The following is a 7,604-nucleotide window of genomic DNA, read 5'->3' on the forward strand; positions in this document are numbered from 1 at the left end:
GACTGTGAAGAGACACACACAAGGGTATAGACACATGCATACGCACACATTGTGATATTGTTGTATGGTGGTATTAAACATTTTGTATTGTAGATAGGTAGTGGTGTAATAATGTCATATGATGTACTGTTTTATATTTTGTTTTATATGCAATGTAAGTGCTTTAATATGTTTGGACCCCAGGAAGAGCAGCAGCTAATGGGGATCCCTAATAAATACAAATACAGTAAGCTGAAATGGAATTGTATTTAACTTCTGGCTTCCTACAGACAGTTTTGTGCAACACAATACAATTGAAAGCGACTCTAGTGTATGTAAATACACCTGCGTTGCTAAGCACCTAGACATCCCCTTTAGCCTTGTGAGGATAAATGGCCCGACGCTGCCCAAATGCTCTGTCTAAAAGCAAATACGCCTAGTTTTGGAAACATTTGGAACTTAACTTTCATATAAGCAATAAATAATTTTTCAAATACAAAACAATACACTTACTGTATGCAGTTTAGGAAAGTTGCACCTGGCTGTATTTTGAAAACACATGCGGTCCAGCCGGATATGTGGAATGGAATGGTCCAATGGAAATGCGAGCACAAGGTGAGAGGAGGTGTCGAAGCCGAGGCAGTGTGTGAAAACAGCCGGGTACAACTTTGCTAAACTGCGCACAGTAAGTGTATCTTTTGTATTTGAAATATTATTTGTTACAATTAAGTTCCAAAGGTTTCCAAAACCGTATCGCTAGCGATGATGAATAACATTTCTAAATGTTAAAACAGAGCGTTGGGATTGTAGTTCAGCTGTCCTCCATAACATCAGCTGAGAACCCAAGACGAGGACCGGCTGTAAGCCACCTTGAACCCCCTTGGGTTCTCGAGAGCTTGTTTGCAGTATGCCTGAAACCCTAAAATAGAAGCCATTCAAATCTGTTCAGTGTTCACACTTTTCTGATAGGCATATGTTTATATTCAGAGATTACCAGAGACATGTCCTCATGTCCAACATACCAGCTAATAGCAGCTATTTGAATTACATAATAGTCATACATTTCATATTTTTACTTGGGATGCGCGTCTGATCTTTATTTTAGGATGATGAGAACAAACCCGGCCTGCCGCTCTCCTTTACCGAACCCAAATCTGAGGGTTCTGATTGTAACGGTGGAGCCCAGAGTGAACAGCAGGCTCCAGAGATGGCGTCAGTGAAGCTGGAAGACTGCAGTCAAACACCGGAGCTGAATGTCGACGTTAAAGATGAAGTAAAGGAGGAAGAGATTGAAACATTTGTGTATCATGGTAAGAACAGAGCACAGCCTGTTTTCACAGTCTCCGAGTAGGACTGTAGGAGTGCTGATGTAGGGTCAGTTTAGCCTTTTAGATCATAATGGATACGATTATATGGACTGCAGGGACCTGACCCTAGATCAGCGCACCTAATCTGTGTTCATTTTAGGTCCAGGTAAATTGACTACGCTAACTCATGTTGAGAGGTAGCCTAGATGGTATCTCATGCTGCTCACCGGATTTGCCGTCAACATTTTTATATTTGTCTTCTTCACTAGCGGTGTAATGTTTAAATGACATTGGGATCGTTAACGTTTAGAAAAGATTCCGTAACCAAAAAAATGTTTGTTTTTTCTCTCACAAAATTCAAAATCACAGTGCAGTTATCACAAAACCTATGATTTTCTGTGTTATAGCCTAACTACAGTAGATGATTAGTGTAACTTAAATACAACCAGAGAGGAAGAAGTGAACTTTAGACTGCTTTGGTGAATATTGTGAGATCCAGATGACCGAGACCTTTCTGCCTGCCCCCTCCTCTCTGTCGTGGTTTAAACCATGTATCTGCGCTTGTCATCCGGGGACAGTCCCGTATTTCAGCCCCCTTTCAGGTGTCTTCACTTCACTTCTTCACAAGACATTGTGAGATCCAGATGACCAAGACATTCTTTCTGCCTGGCCCCTCCTCTCTCTCCCTCACGCCGGCTCACCTGCTCTTTATCCTTTGCTAACGTGAGTGTGCGTTCATTGACATTTTAGTCATTTAGCAGACGCTCTTATCCAGAGCGACTTACAGTTTGTGAGTGGATACATTTTCATACTGTCAGTCTTCGGTCTGTTGCATGTAGAATATCCTAGCCTATTCGTTGATGATAGGGTCCTGTTTTACTGAAGTTGCGAGAGACAGATTTTGATTACCGATAGATGGGCCTAGTGAACAGTTCTGACTGTCTGTCTGGTGGCTGACCTGCCTATACTGATAGATGGGCCTAGTGAACAGTTCTGACTGTCTGTCTGGTGGCTGACCTGCCTGTACTGATAGATGGGCCTAGTGAACAGTTCTGACTGTCTGTCTGGTGGCTGACCTGCCTATACTGATAGATGGGCCTAGTGAACAGTTCTGACTGTCTGTCTGGTGGCTGACCTGCCTGTACTGATAGATGGGCCTAGTGAACAGTTCTGACTGTCTGTCTGGTGGCTGACCTCCCTATACTGATATATGGGCCTAGTGAACAGTTCTGACTGTCTGTCTGGTGGCTGACCTGCCTATACTGATAGATGGGCCTAGTGAACAGTTCTGACTGTCTGTCTGGTGGCTGACCTGCCTATACTGATAGATGGGCCTAGTGAACAGTTCTGACTGTCTGTCTGGTGGCTGACCTGCCTATACTGATAGATGGGCCTAGTGCACAGTTCTGACTGTCTGTCTGGTGGCTGACCTGCCTATACTGATATATGGGCCTAGTGCACAGTTCTGACTGTCTGTCTGGTGGCTGACCTGCCTATACTGATAGATGGGCCTAGTGCACAGTTCTGACTGTCTGTCTGGTGGCTGACCTGCCTATACTGATAGATGGGCCTAGTGAACAGTTCTGACTGTCTGTCTGGTGGCTGACCTGCCTATACTGATAGATGGGCCTAGTGAACAGTTCTGACTGTCTGTCTGGTGGCTGACCTGCCTATACTGATAGATGGGCCTAGTGAACAGTTCTGACTGTCTGTCTGGTGGCTGACCTGCCTATACTGATAGATGGGCCTAGTGAACAGTTCTGACTGTCTGTCTGGTGGCTGACCTGCCTATACTGTGCCCCTCCCCTCTCTCTCTGTCCCTCGCTAGCTCGCTATGAAAGATGTAAGTGTTTGTGTTCTCGGAAGTACGGCAACTAATCAGTCTCATCCAAAATACTGAATCTTAGGAGTCGAGGAGTCGATTCCTAGCTGAATCTAATCTTGACACTCAGAAATGGGAGTTGACAATGAGATTCGACATGCAAGGGAATCAATTATTTTGGAGTCGACTCTCCACCACTACGTCATCGTCGTTAACAGTTGGAAAAATGTCAGAGAAAGGCCAGCGACAGCAGAGAAGTCATGTATGGTGGCGATACTTTGAGAAGTTAAATGAGAAGGTGATGAAATGCAAATCTGAAAGGGACGCACCATTTGACCCAGGGACGAAGTAGCCGTGACTGCGGTGGATGGAACTGCATACGCAGGACCCTTTTGCCTTGTGAATTAACATGTAATTGTATTATTTTTGTTGTATCGTTTAAACCTGGAAAAAATATATACTGTTTAAACATGAAAAAAAAAAATCATAATCACATCCCTATTCTTCACCATAGGGCCGCCTGGAGAGATCAAAGAAGAGATGGAAGAACAGAAAGTCTTACTACTCAAAGGTATGTGTTTTCTTTCTTGTCACACATGGAACATTTAAAGCAACAGTTCAGAGTCTGGCCAGAATTCAAACCAACATGGATAACCGACACCGCTCAGCAACTGCCCTTTAGAATGTTTGCTCCAGCCTGCCTTGTTTCATGGGGCTGGACACCCAATGACAAACAATACCTTGATACTATCAATGTTATGGAAAAGTACACATGATTTTATGATGCATGCAGAACCATCAGGCTAATGGCATTCACCTGGATGCTGTACTCCGTCCAAGAGATACACTGAGTGTACAAAACATTAGGAACACCTTCCTAATATTGAGTTACTGTCACTGGGGTATGCATTTTCTTTCTTTCTTGATTATGCCATGTTCAAATGATATCTGTGTGAGAGTGACTAACAAAAGTGATGGGGGCCCCCCTGGACGTCAGGGCACCTGAGCGCATGCCCTGCGGTCGGTAATTTGGTGATGATTACTACAAGGTTTAGATGGCTGGCTAGACTACCTTACCTAGCAATCTAAAACATTTTAGCTGACATGGGCTAATTGAGTGACTGATATAAGTGGAAAACTGACGATGCACTACCAAATTTCGAAATAGCACCTTGCGTATTCTACTTTTATAAATCTCAACAGTAAGTTGTGACCCCGACTGAGTTCGTAAAAAACGGGGGCCCCCCTGGTGGCTGCGGGGCCCTACGCGCAGCGTGTAGTCTGCGTGTAGGAAGAGGTGGCACTGCATGGGACCATTGGAGGAGAGCTGGCCATAATAGTCTCCAGGGAAAGATTGTCTGAAATGTATCGGACATTTAACTCTGAAACAGAACCAACCCCTCAAAGGACCAACAAGTTCAGATGGGATTCTATTCAACATGTTGCAGCAGGATTATTTCTGGAAAAAGTTACTGTGAAAAATCCAGACTAGCTAGAAGCTAGGCTATCATTCTGGAGAGGATTTACTGGCTCATTTTGCTGTAGACTTTCATAGCAAAAGATGCCAGTTATGACTGAGCAGTATTGTAAATCCTACTGTGCAATAGATTAGGTGCATTAACTTGAGTTATTAAGTAGGCAAATAACTTGCTTGTTGCAAATTACTTGTTTTTCTGTTGTCATTTACACAGGAGAAGGACCTGACTCCGCTGAACTTGAGGTTGAAACGTCCAGAGAGCAACACCAGGAAGAAAGCAAAGCTAAGGGGTCTAACCACTGTCCTCACTGTGAGAAGAGTTTCCCATTCCCATCATATCTTCAAAGACACCTGCGGAAACATACTGGAGAGAAGCCTTATTCCTGCCCTGAATGTGGGAAGTGCTTCAGAACGTCAACTCATTTAACCACTCACCGGGGAGTTCACACAGGGGAGAGACCTTACTCCTGCTCTGACTGTGGGAAGTGCTTCTCTCTTATAAGTAACTTTAAACAACATCAGCGAACACATTCTGGAGAGAAGCCTTACTCCTGCTCTGATTGTGGGGACAGTTTCTCACAACATGGTAACATGCGCCGTCACCAGAAAAGACATTCTGGAGAGAAGCCTTACTCCTGCTCTGATTGTGGGAAGAGTTTTATTACAACATCTGAATTAATCAGTCACCAGAGAGTGCACACAGGAGAGAAGCCTTTCCACTGTTCTGTCTGTGGGCAGAATTACTTTAGCCTGAGTAACTTAATACGCCACCAGAGAATACATACCTAGGAGAGAAGCCGTATTCCTGCTTGACTGTGTGAAGGGCTTCAAAACATAATCTGAGCTAGTGGTCTTCACAGATCAACCTGTACCCGAATACTGTTCCGGGGCCTGAACGGGCCTGGATCTAGAATTATAAATAATGTAATGGGTCTGGGTCGGATCTGATTTGATTGTCATGGGTCTCGGGTATGTGTAATTTTACTTTAAGTGACTTGTTCGGAAGGGCCTGTGAATGAATGAGTGAGTGAGAGAGAGAGAGAGAATCATTGATGCCGCTGCTCTTTGCTTTTCACCAGAGTGGAGAGTGGCGTGTGCAACTTGTTTTTGGCCAATCATAAGTCATAAAAGCGGCAATAGGCCCCAGTCATAGAGAGCCAACAGGTAGGCTGCTACTTAATCATTTGAATGAAGGTGTTATTTGTTATTATTCTGAATGAAGGTGTTATTTGTTATAATTCTGAATGAAGTTATTTGTAACTGTAGGATGAGAAAGTGCATGCAGCCTCAATTAGCCTAGCTAACGCTAGCTAGCTAACTAGCTTCTTCTGGGTTTGCTGCAGTCCAAGACAGGAAGTAGTAATCCTATTTGATGATAAATAACCTAGCTATGGCAGCTATTAGTCTACTATAGCGCGAGTCGGCTTGGTTGGTTGCTGTCTCTTGTCCCTCCTTCCTCTCCATGTCACTCGCTCACAGTATGGCCCCTCCCCCGCATCCTAGAGCGGCACCTCTCTCCCTCCTCTCACACTTTTATCAGCTCCGGTTAATAAAGTAGTTTAAAACATGTATTTTCTGCTGCTTCCATCACTCTGATCGGATCAGACCGGGTCTGGATCCAACCAGGTCTATACGGAATGGGCCTAGTTGTCCTCGAATCCGTTCGGAATAGGTCTCTATATTTGAACATTTGATTTATGCATATCGGGTCCGGGTGGGAAAGCCCCAGGTCCATTTAGGAATGGGTACAACTTTTTGGACCCTTGAAGACATCTAATCTGAACTAACCCTTCATCGGAAAATGCACACAGGGGAGAAATCTTCCTGCTGCTCTGACTGGGAGGGGATTCACTCAAATCGGTTAAGAATTCATTTGTGCGTACACAACACAAGCACAATTCATAGAGAATTAATTAATTCAGAAAAGGGTACAAGTTCTGCTTCCGGGTGATTGGGAGGTGCAATGGCGGCTCGCTGCTGAGCTACCCCAAACCTTTGCGGCTGAGCCGTTGTTGCTTCTACACGTTTCCACTTCACAATAACAGCACTTACAGTTGACCGGGGCAGCTCTAGCAGGGCAGAAATTTGACGAACTGACTTGTTGGAAAGGTGGCATCCTATGACGGTGCCACGTTGAAAGTCACTGAGCTCTTCAGTAAGGCCATTCTACTGTCAATGTTTGTCTATGGAGATTGCATGGCTGTGTGCTCGATTTTATACACCTGTCAGCAACGGGTGTGGCTGAAATAGCCGAATCAACTCATTTGAAGGGCGTCCACATACTTTTGACCATGTAGTGTAGCTTACATTCTCTTTTTTTGTTCTAGTATTTTGATTTTGAGTACTGCACTGTTGGGAAGGGCTTGTAAGTTAAGCATTTCACTGTATTTGACCCAATAAAACTTGAAAATCAACATTTTGCAATGGCCATCTCAGTCTCCGGACCCCGTTGAAAACCTGTGGTTCGAATTAAAGGCGGCATTCTATAATTATGCGCAGACGAAGGATGTCAAGGATCTGGAAAGATTCTGTATGGAGGAATGGTTGAAGATTCCTCCCAATGTGTTCTTCAATCTCATAAAATATTTTAGAAAAAGGCTCAGTGTCGTTCTCCTGGCAAGGTGAGGAGGGTGCTGGAGGATTGAAAACAGGGGATTCAATCATTTTGACCCGTATCTGTTTTAGATTTTTTTTGTATTGTTAAACAGAGCATACAATATATCTCTGTGTTTGTATTATTTATTTTATAGTCTTTTTTTTCTCATCTTTATAATATAATAATCTAATCTTTACCAAGGGATCCAATCAATTTGGACCCTGTGGTACATACAGTACAATGGGAGAGGGGTGTGGCACGCCCAGGAGGTTGAACTCAGACCACTATGGAGGACTGGGATTCTCTTATCTAGAGACTTCCACTTCCATGCTAAGGAACTTCTAGCCAGCAATCTTCAAGTGCAGTGGATTTCAAGAGTTTCATTCTATCTTTGTTTGAACCTCTCAGGAGTTTATGCTATGG

General features: G+C 43.9%; 1 long non-coding RNA gene across 1 annotated transcript; it reads left to right on the plus strand.

Moving 5' to 3' along the window:
* Positions 1 to 1,213: 1,213 nt before the first annotated feature.
* On the plus strand, positions 1,214 to 6,770 carry LOC311102567. Its single transcript, XR_014610024.1, has 3 exons — positions 1,214 to 1,289; positions 3,623 to 3,679; positions 4,800 to 6,770. It is a non-coding gene; the product is annotated as an uncharacterized lncRNA (long non-coding RNA).
* The last annotated feature ends 834 nt before the right edge of the window (positions 6,771 to 7,604 follow it).

Source organism: Coregonus lavaretus, assembly GCF_964263955.1.
Source record: "Coregonus lavaretus genome assembly, chromosome: 27".
In the NCBI taxonomy this organism is placed as follows: domain Eukaryota; kingdom Metazoa; phylum Chordata; class Actinopteri; order Salmoniformes; family Salmonidae; genus Coregonus; species Coregonus lavaretus.